The following is a 19,348-nucleotide window of genomic DNA, read 5'->3' as shown; positions in this document are numbered from 1 at the left end:
GCAGAAGCACCTGCTCCCTTTTCTCCACCCCAGGTCTGCAGAGCATTTATTCTGTCTCAGTGGGAAGGGGAAGGGGTTCAGGTGTACAGAGGGCACAGAGCCTATGTGTACATCATAAAGCCGTGGTTGGCAAAGACAGCCTCCTCCAGGAAGCACAGTCCATACAGCTCCCTGAGCAAGGGGGGCACCCAGCGAGTTGTGTTGAACACAGACTCCCCGACCTTCCAGCCGGGCACATCCTTCACGATGATGGACTCCTCCTCCAGATTCTCCTGAAGCATGTGCAGGATCCTCTGGTCCATTTCAGCCTGGAACAGTGGCATCAGTGCGATGTGGGCCTCAAAGTCCTCGATCTGTAGGCACCTGCATTCATGATTCCACTTAATTTTTTTCCAGTACCCATAGAACAGGGTCCTGATGCTCAGGGTCAGCATGCTGTAGCCTGACAGTCCTCAACGTGGTAAGTTCTGTTTGTAGTCAATGGGCCCATAGCCCCCTGCTGGGGGCATGTCCTGCTTCACCTTCAATGCCGCCATGCTCACTGTACCGACTCTGACTCTCCTGCCAGTTGCACAGGACCAGGGACTGCAGGAGGTGGAGAGGCTGCAGTGCAGGCCGGGACCTGGTGCCTGTGTGCAGCTCAAGCAGGTGCTTCATCTTCAGGCAAACCTGGGAGGCCCTGACTGAATGATTAACAGCTCAGGCTCTGGAGTGCCTCAGCTGGATATTGTGATCCTGATCAGCCACTTACTAGTTATTTGTTGGTGTCTTCATCTATGATAGTATTATCAGCCTCACCAGGCTGTGTATATAAAGCCTTGTGAGCACCTGGTACATGGTAAAAACCACCTAGAATCGTGATCGCTAGCCCTGGTCCCTATCCTTAGCACTGCCCGTTAATAACCCTATTTCATCCTCACGACAAGCCAGTGAAGCAAGTACCATTATTTTGTGCACTTGTGAGAAAGGAACTGAGGCACAGACAAGTGAAGTGACTTTGCCAAGGATGCACATAAAGGCTTTGAGCCCAGACAGCTTGGCTCCAAACCCCACTCCTAACCCTGACACAATGCAGCTTCTACCTTAGGGCCTCTTATGGCCACTTCTCTAGAGCAGTGATTTTTTTAGACTGCAGGTTGTGGGACATGCAAACCATTTTGAGATTCAGAGCAGCATTTCTAAAATACAGATTGAACAGAACAGAAGAGAGCACAGTGCATCAGAGCTCAGAGAGCAAAGTCATTTCATGAAGCTTTGGTTTCACATTTACATGGTGGTGGGTGCGCTCTCTCTCTCTCTCTCTGTCTGTCTGTCTCTCTCCCAATCATAGTGGTTCACAGCCAAAAAAACTTTGAAACACATCACTCTGGAATCAGGAAGAGCCAGAGTCTAAAGAAACCTATGCAGGGGCACTGTGTATATGGGGTTTCCTAGAGGCTGAGGATCTCGGTTGGCATGGAAACACTTCAAGTGGGAGAGAGACAGGTTGGCACCGTGGGAGAGCCCTCCCTCCCTTCCTCTCTCTCTCTCTCTCTCACACACACACACACACACACACACACACACACACACACACAGTGCACTCACAGCAACCTCATGGTTGCTTCACCTCCCCTACAGCCTTGGCAATTTTAGTGTGTGTAGCATGAAGAGCAGAACTTGCTCAAGGACGGTAATTGCTAATGGAAAACCAAGCTGGTTGCTGCTGACAAGTAGTTCTCCTAGGGTGAGACCACTTGTATCAGAATCACCAGGGTTGTTTGTTAAAAATATAGATGCCCTGGGCCCCAACCCAAACCTACTGAATGGGAATCACTAGGGGCAGGCGCAAGAATCTGCATTTCCGCAAGTGCTTTTACACACCATAGTCTGAGCACCATGAGCTAGAACCAGGCCATCCTCACCTTTCTCTGAAAATAGAGACAGACCCACAGGTTTCTCAGAGCCCTTCTGCACATCCTGGGAAGGGACATCCCTAACCAAGAATGGAAGATCCATTCCAGAATTCCAGGGATGCACTGGCCTGTGAGAATCACACAGGCCAGGAGTGCCTGGTGTCTTGGGGTAAAAACTGAGTCTATTACCCAGGAAAATGCACATTCTTATTTCTATCAGGAAAATTGCTCCAACACATAGGTTTCCAAATTCCCACTCAAGTGTCATGATCCTCCCACCTAGGGAAATAGAGTTTGGTGCTGGCTGTCTTCCACTTGCCTGGCCACATCCACTCTCTCGCTTCTCCACCTGTCTCTGGCTCATGGGAGGCTGATGTTTGAGGACTACTTCAGCAAGCAGCCCACTTGACCTCCCTAATGGGTCCACCCAGTGGAAGACACTGGCCAGAAGCAAGGATCGGGGAAGGGAGTTAGGGGCCAGCTGTATTCTTCCATGTTGCAGAATCTCAGGCAGCCCTCCCCATACCTTCCCCCCAGCTAATTAGTCTCCCTCCCGCTGCCCCTTCAGGCCTACCCTCCCCCAGCTGTTACTAATCCCAGGCCCCTGCACCAACCCTCTTGCTCTTCCTAACACCTGCCCATGGCTTGTAAACAATCTCTTTATTAAACTCTCCCCAAATCACCCATTTGAAGTGTGTCATCTGTTTCCTCCAAGACCATGATGGGTATAATCGTATTTATATTCATTGCATAGAATACATATATATGTTTGCTATATATGTTATGTATTATGTTGTTATTATGCCATAACCTTATGACCATCATCCCTATGTCAGGGTTAACAAAAGTCGCTGCAGTTTCTAGTGGATATCCATGTGTTTGGTCCATGGAGAAAAATAAATCTCATTGCTTTGCCTCAGAGAAGATGTATACCAAGCTAATACTCTCAAGAAGAGGGTCGTCCCTTGCTGAGAGTCAATTAAGGTCATCCAGGGGTAGCTTAAAGCCCCAGGAAGCTGGGAATAGATCTTAACTTCTGTTTAGAACTTCTACTTTCTCATAGGTTCTACATAGAAGCAAGGCCTCCCCTTTCAAGGCTGGAAGGTTGTTGGGGAATCTGTGGGATTATGATCCCCAGGCCTAAGATGTAGAAAGAGACCCCTGAGTTCAGGAGCACAGATTCTCCAAAGGACAAAACCTCACATCTTTGGCTGGGGCTCTAAGCAATACAGGTAGTGCTGAAATCCTGCTTGGACATTGTGCTACCTAAGGAGTCCAAGTGTGGTTGAAACCCTGCATGTGCACAGTTGTCAAAATATACAGATCCCTGGGCTCCACCTTACACATACTGGATCACCAGCTCCAAGGTACAGGCCTGAGAATCTTTATTTTAGGGAAGCTTTAAGATGAACTTGTTATCAGGTGAGTTTTGGGAATGGTGCCCCAAGAGGAGTGACAGGCCAGGCTTGCTGGGCAGGGACTGGCCTGTGGGAGTGGTATCACTGGGGTTAGGGGCTGGGCACCAGCCACAGCCTGCCTGCCTGTTTCCAAAATTTGTGGCTGGTCTCATCCAGCTGGTCTACTGTCTGCTGGCCTAGGTGATGGTAAATTTCTGCAGGGGTAGCCTGTCTAGTTCAGGCTGTACCTTTCCCATATATCAGCTCCTTTCTACCATTGTCTCCTTTGTGAGGCTGCTGTGATTATCATGTTCTTTTTGCAGAGATGGAAACATTGCTTCAAATTAGCTCTGTGATTTCCTTAGGATTCCAGGGTTCTTTAATGGCAGATCTGGACCCTCCATCCTGGACCGTCTCTGTCATAGTGCACCACACCACGTCACCTCCCCTGCCAGGGACCTTGGGGTCTCCACTTTTCTGGGGTGCTCCATCTTTGCAGGGTTTCCTGGAAGCACAGATGCTGGCACTTCAGGGATGAATGAAAGTTTTTTTTGTAGATTTGTAGATTTTTTTTCTTGTCTTTCCAGCTCCATTTTCAAATGTATTTATCTTGTCTCTTTTAGTTTGCACGATAGCAATATCTCAGACCGAGGCATCTGCAAGCTCATTGAACATGCTCTTCACTGCGAGCCACTGCAGAAGTTAGAGTAAGTCAGCCTGGGCTGTGGACATTGGGCTCCGAGTCCCCTGGTCTCGCTCCAGGTCATGCAGCCTGGGTAGCTGTGAGTGATGGGCTGGGGCAGGGGCTGTTTGCATGATGGGGAGTGCAGGTGATTCCTGTCCAGAGGGGAAGGGCAACCCTGGGATTGGGTGCTCCCTGTGCAATGTGCTTTGCTTCTGTGTCTCCTCTCTTCTGGAAACTGAACAGTCTGTTCAACAACAAATTGACCGACGGCTGTGCACACTCCATGGCGAAGCTCCTTGCATGCAAGCAGAACTTTTTGGCATTGAGGTGATCCCAAGTTTTCCTTATTCTCTAGAAACTGTTTTTTGCCCCACAGCTGAGTCTGTCTGGTCTGGTCTTGGCCTGGTGCTGCCCACACTGGCTGCTGACCTCCTGATTGAATGTAGGGGCAGTGTGTCATTTTGAGCAGGGGTTCTGTCTACTGCCGTCATCTCCCCTGTAAACTCTGGACTAGCCCTGCTGAGGGCTTCCTGTCTTTTGACCTTTAACCCATAGGGCAAAAATGTTTTTCTAGTCCCCTTCCTTTTCTGTGTCTAAGAGTGTCACAGCTCTCTGGGGTGACTGAGTTCCACGATGATGTTGAGCTTGTCTCACTGTGGGAGGCATACACAGTTACTTGCCACCCCAGCTGTGGCAGCCAGTGGCTGTAGTACTCTCAGAAGGTCCTTTCACCATTCAGAGCATGCAAGGTTTGCAGTCTCATCTGGGTCTGCATTTCTGCTGCTCCAGTGTCTCCCAGTTTCAACTGGAGTCTCTCTCTCCTACCTGGTACTGTTAAATTGCCCCTCTAGCTGGCCCCTGGGTTGGCCTGGCGCTCTCTCTCTCTCTCTCTTTCTCTCTCTCTCTCTCTCTTTCCCGAATATTCTTGCCTCCTGTGATTTGTGAGGTAGTAAAAGAAGACAGGTTAAAAATTGCTTCCCTATATTCTTTTACCTCTTGGGCTGGATTTGTGGATGGAAGCTGCCATCTTAAAATGGCTGGCCACATAGCTCAGTCTCGGTGAGGGCTACTGAGATCAGGACCACAGGTGCCAATCTGTATTTTTGTACAAAGGACTCTGTCCTACCACTACCACCTGCTCCCTCAGATTCACAAGCCTGGAATAAGCTGTGGCCAGATGTGGCTGGCCCATCCCTGAGAAGGGTGCTAGTTTCACAAATGGAGGCTGTTTGTGGCCAACACAGTAGTCCTCTGTTATGTGCAGGAGAGACATTCTAAGACCCTAGTGGATGCCTGAAACCAAGGAGAGGACCAAGCCCTACACACACCATGCTTTCGCTATACCTACACACCTGCGATAAAGTGTCATTTACAAATTAGGCACAGTAAGAAAGTAATAGCAACTCATAATAGAACAATTATAGCAATATACTATAATAAAAACTATGTGAATGTGGTCTCTCTCCGTCTCTCTCAAAATATCTTGTACTCTACTCACCCTTCTTCTTCTTGGGAAGATGTGGGGAGGTAAAGTCCCTGTGTGATGGAAGGAAGTGAGGTGGATGGCGCAGCACTGTGACCTAGCGCTGGGCTGCTGTTGACCTGAGCACATGTCAGGAGGAGATTCATCTGCTCCCGGAGATCCTGAATCTTCGAGCCCCGAAGAGTTTCACAAATGGAGGCTGTTTGTGATGGTTGGCCAGCAGGAGCAGATAATGTTGATGACTACTTAGTGGGAGCATATAGAGTGTGGATATGCTGGACAGGGGGCTGATTCACGTCCTGAGCAGGATGGAGTTGGATGGTGCGTCATCAGAATGGCATGCAATTTAAAATGTATGAATTGTTTATCTCTAGAATTTTCCATATAATATTTTTGGAATGCAGTTGATTTCAGATAACTGAAACCATAGAAGATGAAGCTGCGGATAAGCAGGGGGTGGGGGACTACCGTATATCATAATTGAGAGCACGAGCTCTGGAGTCACACTACCTGAGGTTTCAACCCTCATTAGCTGTGTGACCTCAGGTCAGCTTAATGTCTGTATGCCTCTGTTTCCTCTTCTGTAGAATGGGGTAATAACCATAGCTAACTCACCAGCTGTAGTGATGAGCAAGTGAGTTAATCCACATGAAGGGCTGCAACGTCTGGCAGGGGCTTTATATAGTAAGCAAGTGGCTGCAAGATGCTGGGTAAATCACACGAGCACTCAGCTTATTTCTCCTTATGTGAGTCTAGTCCTCCAAGCAGGGATCCAATGTGCCACACATTTATCGAGGAAAATTTCTTTTTTCTTTTTTTGAAAAAAGATGAGAAGCCAATTTATTCAGCTCCCAGGCAACCTCAGTGGTCCAAGAGGGGCCAGAGAAGTCGCCCGAGGAAAATTCCTATGAGGGGAAGTGGGGAAGGGAGCTGCGGGAGGCTGGGGGTGTGTCCCTGAGTGAAGGAGAGAGGGAAGGAAGGAAGGTTAAGACGGGGCACCTTGGACTTCAGGGCAGTCCTAAGACATTTGGGCAAGGCTGATGAGGAGTTCGTGAGCAAAGTTCACCCAGCGGGGGAGCCTGTTATCTCAGGCAGGGGTTGGCAAGCAGCCTTGGTGCCACACCAGGATGTTAGATTTTGGAGCACAACAGCTGAGGCCCTTGGCTACCTCCAGGGAGCTGAGGCTGGAGACCTGAAAGGCGAGTTCTCCTATCTGCTACACCCCTCTCCAAGGGTGCAATAATATCTGCCCTATAGGATTGTTGTGAGCTGAGTGGCTTGAAGTTCCTTGAAAGGATGAAAGCCTATTGTTACCCCAGGAAGCCTGGGGATGCAGGTGAGCTCCAGGGCTTCTCTGAAGCATTTCAAGGTGTCTGGATTTGCTTGTAGCAGGAGTCTTCCTTGCTGCAATCTTCCCTGACCCCTAGCCTTGGCCTTCCCTCTCTCCTTCCCTCCTGGAAGGTTCAGCAGGCTCCACTCCTCTCCCCCAGCCACCTGGACCTGCCCAAGGCTCTTGTAAAACCTACATGAAGCAACAGCAGATCTGGGAAGGCTGCAGAGGGCACAGTGGGGTCTGGATCAAGGATGGCTGAGACTGCAGGGAAAGGTGTGATGCTGAGTCACCCTCGCTGTCCTGGGGAAACCACCTCCCAGGAAAACTCCCTGCTGTGGCTCCTGACCAGAGCTGTCATGCTGCTGTGCAAAGCAGTGTGCCGCCATCTCTTTCCCTTTGCTGGGGGAAAACACAGTCATGGAACCCGCTGAGTAAACTGGACCGAGCAGCGAGGGCACCCGCTATGGCTGCTGACTCTCAGGCAGGTCCTCAAAGCTTTCTTCCTGCCAGGACACAGACGGCCAGCCCTCCTCTTCTGGTTGCTGCTGTGTTCCCCCAGCCTCCCCTGTCTTCCCTTCCAGGCTGGGGAATAACCACATCACCGCCATGGGAGCCCAAGTGCTGGCCGAGGGGCTCCGAGGCAACACCTCCTTGCGGTTCCTGGGGTAGGTTGGATTCCAGGAAGAGGGACCTGCATGGAGGGACTTGGGACTTTTGAGGATTTAGGGGCAGGTGAAACTCTTCAGCCAGGAGGCCTGGGGGCAGTACAGCTCCACTGGGGAGGATGAGCCAGGGAGAGAGTGGGCAGCTCTTGACTGCCGCCTTGACATTTGCTGTATCGGGGACAAACAGGAAGTTTGGGGTGTTGGGGTTGGGGGAGGGAGGTGCCCATGAGCTGGTGACAGGAAGCCCTCTGGTCCTCTGGAGGTGCTAGGGCTGTACATTGGCTGCATATTAAAACCACTTGGGAGCTTCTAAATACTATTGCCAGGCACCCCCCCAACCCCAGACTGATGAAATGCAAATATCTAGGTGCAGGGCCCAGGTATCAGGAGTGTTAAAGGGCTTCCCGGGGGATGTGCAGCCACAAGTGAGGACCCCCGACCTAAGAAAGAGAAGGAGATGGGGAAGAATAGGAAGGCACCCAGGATGGGAGGGGCTATGCTAGCTTGCTCAGAGCTCTTGCTCCCTGTAGGACCACACTAGAGCCTGCCAGGGAGGGGAGCACCTCAGATGGCAGCCCCAGGGCAGCCTTCCTCTCTTTGGTAAGCACCCAGGCTTGCACCCATGCTGTTCCCTGCAGCCACTCTCCTATCCTGTCATGCCCTACAGTTAACTGGGGTCCATTTGACAAGAACTGAGGGTTTGAGAACCTGGGACTGTAGGAAGGGAGAATAACCTTAGGGCTTAGGTGTTCGAGCCCATTACACAGGGAGGCAAGTTGCTGCCAAGCTCATTTGTGTTTTGTTGTTTTTTTTTTTTTTTTTTTTTGAGATGGAGTCTCACTCTGTCACCCAGGCTGGAGTGCAATGGTGCGATCTTGGCTCACTGCAACCTCCACCTCCCTGATTCAAGCGATTCTCCTGCCTCAGCTTCCAAAGTAGCTGGGATTACAGGCACCCACCACCATGTCCAATTAATTTTTTTATTTTTTAGTAGAGACAGGCTTTCGCCATGTTGGCCAGGTTGGTCTTGAAATTCCGACCTCAAGTGATCCGCCAGCCCTGGCCTCCCAAAGTGCTAGGTTTACAGGCATGAGCCACAGTGCCCGGCCCCCAAGCTCAGTCTGAGCCACAAAAGGGACTACGTGGCTCAGCATCTTTTTCACACTGTATTAGTAGGAACAGGGTCTAGAATAAAGGAGGCCACAGCCCCACTGAGCTCTCTTTTACTTGAAGTCACATCTGCCACATCGGTGGTATCTATGTCTTTCAACACATATTTATTAGGCTGCCTTTCTGGGCCAGGCACTGTGCTAAAACCTCCAGACACTGTATATGATACAAAGTGTTCTGTAACTTGCTTGTCTTTTTTTTTTTTTTGCTTCACAGTATATTATAGGAAAATTTTAAGGTCATTATGACTCCTTACTTGCTTACCTATTTATTTATTTTATTAATATTTACAGATAGGGTCTCACTCTGTCACCCAGGCCAGAGTACAGTGGTTGCAATCACAGCTCATTGTAGCCCTGAACTCCTCAGCTCAAGCGGTCCTCCTACCTCAGCCTCCTGAGTAGCTGGGACTACAGGCACACGCGACAATGCCTGGCCAATATTTTTGTGTTTTGTAGAGATGGAGTCTCACTATGATGCCCAGGCTGGTCTCAAACTCCTGGGCTCAAGTGATCCTCTCTCCTTGAGTGTCCGAAATGCTAGGATTATACATGTGAGGTATCTCTCTCAGCCTGACCACATTTTTAAAAGAGTGCACAGTGTTATATAATCTATTTAACTGGTTAGCTTTTGAAGACTATTGTTCTCAGGATTTTTGCAATAACAGTGTCATATCCCTGGGACACAGAGCAGTGCTGGCACATAGCCAGAGCTCAATAAATAAGTACCTGATGGATAAAAGTGCAGGTCGGATGTGGTAACTCATGCCTGTAATCCCAGACCTTTGGAAGGCTGAGGTAGGCAGATCACAAGGTCAGGAGTTTGAAACCGCCAGCCTGGCCAATGGAGTGAAACCCCATCTCTACTAAAAATATAAGAATTAGCCAGGGTTGGTGGCAGGCTACTTGGGAGGCTGAGGCAGGAGAATCAGTTGAACCTGCAAGGCAGAGGTTGCAGTGAGCCGAGATCATGCCACTACACTGCAGCCTGGGCAATAAAGTGAGACTCCATCCAAAAAAAGAAAAGAAAAGAAAAGAAATGAAAAGAAAATGCAGTGAACTTCCTAATCAGCTGTCCTTTGCTAACTTGTGCACATACCTGTCCAGGGTAGGTCCCTAGTCAATGAGTCAGAAGGTGTGAGTTTGGCTCTACCTTTTAGAAAGAAATGTTTTTGAACAGCAGTGAGTCAGAAGAGGATGGCCCAGAAGCTGAGGGAGTTTGACATGAAGGAATTGGGGGTGTTAGGTAGAAGCAGGCCCCTCTCCCTCAGAGGTCAAAGACCAACTTAATGAAATAAAATGACAAGACAAGAATAGAGAAAAAAGGATGAAAAGGAATGAGCAAAGTCTCCAAGAAATATGGGAATATGTGAAAAGACCCAATCTACGTTTGATTGGTGTACCTGAATGTGATGGAGAGAATGAATCCAATCTGGAAAATACTTTTCAGGATATTATCCAGGAAAATTTTCCCAATCTAGCAAAGCAGGACACTATTCAACCCCAGGTAATACAGAGAACACCACAAAGATATTCCTCAAGAAGAGCAACCCCAAGGCACATAATTGTTAGATTCACCAGGATCGAAATGAAGGAGAAAATACTAAGGGCAGCCAGAGAGAAAGGCCAGGTTACCCATAAAGGGAAGCCTATTAGACTTACAGCAGATCTCTCAGTGGAAGCCCTACAAGCCAGAAGAGAGTGGGGGCCAATATTCAATATACTTAAAGAACAGAACTTTCAGCCTAGAATCTCATATCCTGCCAAACTAAGCTTCACAATTGAAGGAAAAATAAAATCTTTTATGAACAAGCAAGTACTCAGAGATTTTATTACCACGAGGCCTGCTTTACAAAAACTTCTGAAAGAAGCATTATACATAGAAAGGAACAACCAGTATGACCCTTTCTAAAAATATGCCAAAAAATAAAGAGCATCAACATAAAGAAGAATTTACATCAATGAATGGATAACATAGCCAGTTAACATCAAATGGCAGTAACTCTAACTTTAAATCGACTAAGTCCCCCAATCAAAAGATACAGCCAAAACTTAACGGTATATCCAAAGATACACAAAAACTCAAAACAAAGGGTTGGAGAAAAATTTACCAACCAAATGGAGAGCAAAAACAAATAAATAAACAAAAAGCAGGAGTTGCAGTTCTCACATTTGATAAAATAGATTTCAAAGCAACAAAGATACAGTGGTAAAAGGATCAATGCAACAATAAGAGATCTTAATACCCAGATACATAAGACCCATAACGAGATTTAGACTCAATGAGACAGAAAATTAATAAGGATATCCAGGACTTCAACTCAGATCCAGAACAAGTAAACTCAATAGATATTTATAGAGTTCTCCATTTTAAATACACAAAATATTGATCGGCCATTATTAATACCCATTTTTAGTATGAAGCAATATTTCTTTTCTCTTTTCCTCTTTTTCTTCCTCTCCTTTTCTCCTTTTTTTTACTTTTCAACATCCTAGTTCCTCACCTCTACTCAATACATTCCTCTGAACACCTGATTCCTTGTGATTCTCCCGTCCCACTGGGGGGGAAAAAAAAAGAAGCAGGAGATAGAGAGCTGGCTTGCAGAAGAAACATTAAGCTTGTTCTGGGCAGGTACTGGAGGGTAGCTAAGGACTTGCAGGTGGCAGTTACTGGGAAGTAGATCTGAACTAAGTGTCAGAAAGTGTCACAACTGTAAATTACTCTTGTCAGTTAAGGGTTTGGGCTGGGAGGCATCTACTATTCTCTAAGTCTGTAATGTGAAACCACTGAAAACTCTTGGTGAAGTTTGGCCATCCTACCCAAAATATGGAGGCAGGTCCACTTTGCTGAGACCAGGAGCCCCAGTGAGGCCACTCTGGGATTGAGTGGTCCTGCCCCTCTGGCTGGGACTGCAGAGAGAGGAGGACTTATTTCATGTCTAAAACATGCATCAGGCACTCACTGACACCGTGTGTTGATTCTTTTGGCCTTTTCAGGTTCTGGGGCAACAGAGTGGGTGATGAGGGGGCCCAGGCTCTGGCTGAAGCTTTGAGTGATCACCAGAGCTTGAGGTGGCTCAGGTAAGCTTCAGAGTCTATTCTGCAATTTTCATGGGGAGACCAGATGAAGAGGAAGGAGCTGGGGCCAATTTTGAAGGTCTTTGAACTTTATTTATACCCAACAATGTTAGGCAATGGAATAAGCAAAAAAGACCATTGGATTTCAATACAGAACACTAGAGTCTTTCTGGGTAACTTTGGAAATGTCCCTGTCTTCTCAGGGTTTTGATTCACTATGTGTAACTTGAAGATCTTGGGGTGGATCAGGTACATTTTATCTTAAGGACTAATTCCAATCATTGGTAGTAGCTGCATAGTGCACCACAATGAGAAGAATTCTAAAGCTGCACCTGGGCTTAAAGAACACTGTAATCAATTAGTGATGTCTAAAAAATGTAAAAAAGAAAAGGGCACTGTAATCAATTAGTGATGTCTTAAAAGGATAAAAATAGAAAAGAGCACAGTAATCAATTAGTGATGCCTGTAATGGAGCAGACCAGGAGGGTGCCATAAATTTTGCCCTCCATAGGTTAGCTTATCTCTGAGGTTCTTCCCTGTTCTGACGTGTTTTTGTTCCATGATTACCTCCAGCCTGGTGGGGAACAACATTGGCAGTGTGGGTGCTCAAGCCTTAGCACTGATGCTGGCAAAGAACGTCATGCCAGAAGAACTCTGGTGAGTTTGGGGGATTCTCTGTTCTGGGGAGATGGATCACAATCTTTGTTGATCCCCTGGCCTTATCCACAGGAACAGTTGTGTGGGTAGACAAAGGTGGATGATTGATTGATTCATTGATTGATGGTGTTTGTCTTTATACATACTGAGTGATATGAAGCTTATAGAGCCTGGTATGTACATGCTAATTTTTTAAATTAATGAACTATATTGGTTTGCTTATTTGATGACTGCCTCCACATGGCATAAGTGTTAAGAGCACAGACTCTGGAATCAAGCAGGCTGTGATCTTAGGCAAGTTAAATAACAATTTCAGAATCTCAAGTTTCATGTCTGTAAAATGAGGGTAAGAATACTTCCAGCTATAAAAGATTTTTGCAGGAATTAGATAAGGTAGTGCCTGTGAAGACCTTAACATAGTGCCTGGCATATTTTTACATGCTCCTTAAATGCGAAATTAGAATAGTGGCAGGATTGCTACTACTATTACAGCTGCTGCTGCTACAGCTGCTAGTACTGTGACTACCACTAATAATAAAGTTTTATTATTTTAAAGTGAATTGGAGTTCCCAAGAGCACTGGGTATTAGAGTCAGGGGTCACTTTGGAAGGTGAAATGGAGTTTTGATAGTTGAAAGAGGAACCATGAATTGTGCTTACACTATTGACCTGAAGCAGATTCTACATTTCCCATTCTTTAGATACCACTAGTATAGTCTTCTGACATGTTCTGGGCAGTTTCAGATTATATCAGGGAGATAAAATGCTGAATGTTTGATTTTCCCTGCAAGCAGAAAGGCACTGCAGCATACAGGCATTGCTGTAAGCAGATTTTGTAGATGGACCTTGGCTGTGGCAGGGCTTAGTAGCTCTACTACAGTGTTATTGGTTCTATCCTGATTGGATTTGCTTCTTGGAATTTCTTAGTAGAGGAAAACCTTATTGCGAGCATCAGTTATGATTACTGTTGAAAGAAAAACTTTAGGCAAAGTAAATTTCACAGAGCTGGTTTGAGCATATAGCAGTTTATGAATTGGGCGGCATTCAGAACTGGGAGATCTCCACTCAGCAAGCTGGGGGCAAGCAGGAAAAGGAAGTGATGTACAAAAACAGCTTGATTGGTTGCAGCTGGGCATTTGCCATATTTGGACATGGTGTAATAAGGCCTTTGCCTTATATGGACATAGTCTGATCAGCTGGTAGGCTGTGACTGACTGAAGCCTCGCTGCTGTAATTGCTAACACTTAGCTGTTTGTTATAAGAATATATTGTTAGGTTGCAATTTGCCACACAGAAACTCAAAGTATGGAGTCAGCCTCAGGCCAAATTTAGTTTAACTCTATGTGAAGCTGCAGGTGACAGAATACCTCCATCTACAAAGGTTTAAACATGAAAAAGTTTATTTTTTCCTGTATAGGCAGCTGGAGGTAGGCTTGTAGGGCTTGTACTATAGCTATAAGAGGCCAGAGAGGTCTCAGCTCTGTCTCATTCTCTTTCTGCTCCATCATCCTTAGCCTGTGACTTTATTCTCATGGTTGGCTGCCTCATGATCACAGAATGGCTGCTCCAGCTGCAGCACTACTTCTGTATTCCAGGATTCAGTCTATATACCTGGGAAAGCCATCTGGGTTTCTCTCCTTTAAAAAGCATTCCTGGAAGCCCCACTTGTCAACTTCCCCTTATGTATCAACCACGTGTATGTCACTTGACCAACCCACGTGTATGTTGTTTGACCAACCCTGGCTGCAATGGAGAGTGGGAAATGTAGTATTTTCACCAAGCCTATGGCTGTTCAAATGAAATGAGACTCCATTAATAAAGAAGAAAGAAAAGATGGATATTGGAGAGCTGGGGGATGAGGGAACTTATTACATAGTGGAGCCCTTGATGTGAATTATCTTGCAAACATGTCCCTGGAATTGAGAATCCCCACACTGTTCTTTCTTTATTCATAAGTTTGGGTTTTCAGGTGTTGGGTTTCCTGTATGGGGGGCCTGTGAGTTCATCTTTATTGACATCATCTTCCATAATCAACATTATCGTATCAGCTGAATTTTCTTTCTTGTTCTCACAGCCTGAAGGAGAACCATCCCCAGGATGAAGGTGTATGTTCTCTCACAGAAGAACTGAGAGAAATTCAAGTTTGAAAATCCTGAAGTAAGAAACCTATAAGCAGGAGCCAGGACAATAATTGCTGACCATTGGAAGGGGCATTTCTGAATCAGATCTGGGCAGCTCCCAGCTGGGGTGTTTCACACGGGGGGGCCTGCCTTGGTCTTGGTGGACAAGGATTCCAGTGCAAGTCATTTATCTGGGAGGTGGTCCCAGCAAATGCTGATAGGAGAGTGGTGAAGTGAGATGGGGAAGCAAAGGTAACCAGGAAAGGGTAGTTATCAAGTCAGTTATCACTGAGGGAAATTGGAGCTCAGTACTCTGGGGCACTCCTGGAGCCAGTGCAGAACACACCTAGTCACCTACCCAACCAATGGGTAAGAAATCCCTGGTATTTATCTACCAACCACCCGTCCTTTCTGTGTTGATGTATGCTCATGGGGCACTGATTCTCCAGTCCTTCTGGCTCAACCTCACCCAGCTGAACATGTTTCTGGGGTCAGGAGAATGGCCTCAGGCAGATAGTGGCAGGTCTTCTCCACAAGCAGTGTCTGGGGAGGTGATATGGTGGGGACCACTGTAGCCTCCTCCAGTGTCTGAATCAGTGGCTTGGGACCTGTGCCACAAAGAGATGGACAGCGGAGGTGAGCATGAACCCACTAGTGACCATCATGGGCTTGTCGGGGTGCTCTCTGAGGCTGATGCCAAAATTCTTATTTCAAGGAAACCTCAGGAACCCCATAAGATGGCTCCTTTTGCTGGAGGAGAGTGGCATCTGCCTTGGCAAATGTGGCCCTAGGAAAACACTTGCCTTTATAGGCAGACAGCCAGCTGGCTCTGTGAGTGCCAGCTTTGCTGCCAGGCTGTCATCCACTCTGGTGATGCTTGTTTCTGTTGCTTTCTTTCACAAGCTAGGAATTAGTTTCCAAATATTTGGAGAAAACACTTCCACTAATCATTTGGGTGGAAGTGGGCTGGGAAGTTGCGGTGAAGCCAGTATGTGTCTGAGCCAGATGCCAGCTTTGCACTGAGGGTGGGCCTTTGGGAACACCAGGCCCATTATCAACCCGGTATGGATGTGGTGGTTTGTTTTCCCCCCTTGTCACAGCCTTACCCCACTTGACTCCAGTGGATGCCAGGCAATGAGGCTGGGGTTGTCCCATGCCACCCTGTCATCAGCCTTATTATTCTGCATCCTGAAATATATCATCCCCGACAAAAATTGAACTTCTGATATATCTTTTTTTAAAAAGAGAGATACCTGCATCTTTCTTTTTCAGGCTTAGTTTCTGCTGACAGTTGGTTAAGAGTCCAGGCTCTGGAACCAGGCAGCCTGGGTCTTTCCCCAGCTCCAGCATTACCAGCTGGTTCTCCTTGGATGAGTGCCTCAGTTGCCTCAAGTGTAAATGGAGATAATGGCTGGACCTTCATTATAGGCCATGAGCATTCACTGAGAAATGTGGGTAACAAAAGAAAGTTGTAGGTTGGAGCAAAAGTAATTGCAGTTTTCAATCATGAATTTTAAATCATTATAACTAAAATACTTTATTAATGAAAATAGGAACCATTACAACCAACACATTTTTTGCAAATAAGAAATAAGTTTGTTTATTACTGTAGCATAAAAATTCATGCTTCAGGATTTGACAAACTCTTGGAAAGTATTTTCTGCATCCTGCTCATTATGGGAGCATTTTCCCTGCAAAAAGTTGTCAAGATGCTTGAAGAAGTGATAGTCAGTTGGTGAAAGGTCAGGTGAATAGGGTGGATGAGGCAAAACTTCATAGTCCAATTGTATGATGTGTGGTCAAGTGTTGTTGTGGAGAAGAACTGGGCCCTTTCTGTTGACCAATGCTGGCTGCGGGTCTTGAAGTTTTTGGTGTATCTCATTGACTTGCTGAGCATACTTCTCAGATTTCATGTTTTCGCTGGTATTCAGAAAGCAGACCACCAAACAGTGCCCAGGACCTTTTTGTTGGCACAAGTTTGGTTTTTGGAAGTGATTTGGAGCTTCTTCTTGGTCCAACCACTGAGCTGATTGATGCCAGTTGTATGAAATCCACTTTCCATCACACATCACAATCAGAACAAGAAATGGTTCATTGTTGTTGCATGGAATAAGAGAAGATGAGACTTCAAAATGATGACTTTATTGATTTTCACTCAGCTCATCAGGCACCCACTTATCAATCTTTTTCACCTTTCCAATTTGCTTCAAATGCTGAATGACCATGAAATGGTCGACACTGAGTTCTCAAGTAAGAAGATCACATTGAGTTGTAAGATCTCGAGTAAGAAGATCAATGTTGAGTTATAAGAAGATCAGCTTTGATGATTGCTCTCAATTGGTCGTTGTCTACTTCGGATATCTAGCCAGTATGCTCCTTATCTTCAAGGATATCTCCTCTCCTTTGCAAAGCTTCTTGAACCACCACTGCACTGTACCTTCTTTAGAAGTTCCTGGGCCAAATGGGTTGTTGATGTTGCGAATTCTCTCTGATGCTTTATGACCCACTTTGAACTCTAGTAAGAAAATTACTTGAATTTGCTTTTTGTCTAACATCAGTTCCATAGTCTAAAATAAATATAAAATAAGCAGCAAGTAGTAAGTCATTAGAAAAAAATAAAACAGGAAATGTGCATTAAAATAATGTATAACATAACTACATTTATTTAAGAATGTATTCCAATATCAAACAGCAAATTTCAACAATGCAAAAACTGCAGTAATGTTTGCACCAACCTAATAGAAGCTCAACAACTACTGGCTATTATGATAAGTGTCGCCTTATGGTCAGTTTGTAAGCCATTACTAAGATTGTGGGAAAGGGGGAAGACCTGGAGTGGACATTATTGGTAGGCAAAGCTATAAGCAAAAGAGCAACATGGGAGACATGTGACTCCTTTGTCGCTGTCCCTGGCCCTATCCTATCTCCCCTCCCTGTTGCCAGCTACCTCATATGTTCTCTGATCTCTGTCTCTGTGCCCTCAAAGACTCCCCTGAAAATGGAAATACTCCTGCTCATTGGTTATTTTCTATCAATTAAGTACAGTATTAGTCTGTTTTCATGCTGAGGATAAAGACATACCTAAGACTGGTCACTTTATGAGAGAAAGAGGTTTATTGGACTTACAGTTCCACGTGGCTGGGGAGGCCTCACAATCTTGGCAGAATTTGAAAGGCACATCTCACATGGCGGCAGACAAAAGAGCTTGTGCAGGGAAACTCCTCTTTTTAAAACCATCAGATCTCATGGAACTTATTTACTATAATGAGGACAGCATGGGATTCAATTACCTTCCACCTGCCCTTAGGTAGGTGATGCAGTTTTTGGACAACCTGGAGAAGAAGACAGAATGGTGAGTTTCAAGGATTTTTGGTTTTCCTCTTGAAACTTCCCAGTTAAAGAGACTTTAGGAGTTAGCCAGCCTACTGAAGCCCTCCCACAACATGTGGGAATTCAAGATGAGATTTGGGTAGGGATACAGCCAAACTATACCAAGTACTGTGTAAGTGTTTTAGGTATGTAGAGAGTGGAGGGTCTTCTCAGCAAGCAGAGTGTGGGGAGATGATGGGGGCACTGGTGGCTGACTTAGTGGCCAGAGACTTGTGCCAAAAGGATGACATATATGAACAGAAGCCTGCTTATGGCCATCACAATTTCAATTCTTATGCTCAATGACATGGGTACTCTTTTAGGCCCATTTTACCAATGAGGACATTGGGACTAATTTGCTTGAGAGCAAAATGGAAGTGGTGTAGATGAGATTTAAACCCAGGAAGTCTAGCACTAAAATGCAGATACTTAATCACTATCCTAAGGGAGTGGCTACTTAAGTTGGTAAACTCATCTGGTGAATGGAAGAGAGACAGGTACATTTCACTGAAGTTACTGAGCCTTTGTTGTTGAGCTCATTGGGAATCTCAGACATGAGTGGGGTATGTCTAGTGGACAGGTGGGCTTCAGTAGGCTGGCTAACTCCTAAAGTCTCTTTAACTGGGCAGTTTCAAGAGGAAAACCAAAAATCCTTGAAACTCACCATTCTGTCTTCTTCTCCAGGTTGTCCAAAAACTGCATCACCTACCTAAGGGCAGAAGGCCTCCTGCAGGCCCTTGAAAGGAATGACACCATCCTGGAAGTCTGGTAAGGCTTGGGCAGGCCTACTGTAGCTCTCCAAGCCTCAGTTTTCCTATCTGTAAAATGGGGTGATGGGAGAGAGGAATGGCAGAATTTCAAGAATCCCTTCTGATTCTGACGTTCAGTGAGAATGATTCTGCATGTGAGGGATCTGGTTCTCTGTTTAAGAAAGAAGTCTTTACATCTTTAAGTAGGGAGCAATTGTTTTATTTTTCAACCTTGACTATGTATTCAGCAACTTCTCTGTTCTTTGAGATAGTGTAGGAATGGAGATGTAGCTGAAGAATGAAAAGGCAGCTCGTGCCCTCCTGGAAACTGCATCTGCCTTCATGGGTCAAGGATATTGTATCAGACTTTCTGTGGTTCTGAATGGAGCTTACAAAGGTTAGAAATGGGTTGCACAGTGTATTCAATTCTCTATATTTAAAGCCCTAGTCCTTCATGTATTTGAAAAAGGCAAGAATCACATTCTTGATAGATTCTGTTGTTGCCTTAAAAAGAATGACAAGCCTTGGGCAGTCTGGGCAGCTGGGTCCAATTTTCTGGACTCTCTCTGCTGAGCCACAGCTTTAAAGAGCTGTCCTTCTTGTTTCCAGGGATCTATTTCTCAGACAATAAGTAAAGGTTTTCCCTGGCCTTATGTGCTATAAGTGAATGTTACTATGTATGTTCCAGACACTGGGCTAGAGATTAATATTTAAAAGCCAGGAATTTTCCTATTAAAAATCTATATCTC

The 19,348-nt window shown here is 45.9% G+C and overlaps 2 pseudogenes; one reads left to right on the top strand and one right to left on the bottom strand.

The window, feature by feature from the left end:
* Window positions 1-101: 101 nt before the first annotated feature.
* On the bottom strand, window positions 102-536 carry LOC100407280 (NADH dehydrogenase [ubiquinone] 1 alpha subcomplex subunit 13 pseudogene; annotated as a pseudogene).
* On the top strand, window positions 535-18,622 carry LOC128929526 (uncharacterized; annotated as a pseudogene).
* Window positions 18,623-19,348: the final 726 nt, after the last annotated feature.

The sequence above is a fragment of the Callithrix jacchus genome, chromosome 14 (genome assembly GCF_049354715.1).
Source record: "Callithrix jacchus isolate 240 chromosome 14, calJac240_pri, whole genome shotgun sequence".
Taxonomy (NCBI): domain Eukaryota; kingdom Metazoa; phylum Chordata; class Mammalia; order Primates; family Cebidae; genus Callithrix; species Callithrix jacchus.
This window is presented reverse-complemented; position numbering and strand designations above follow the sequence as displayed.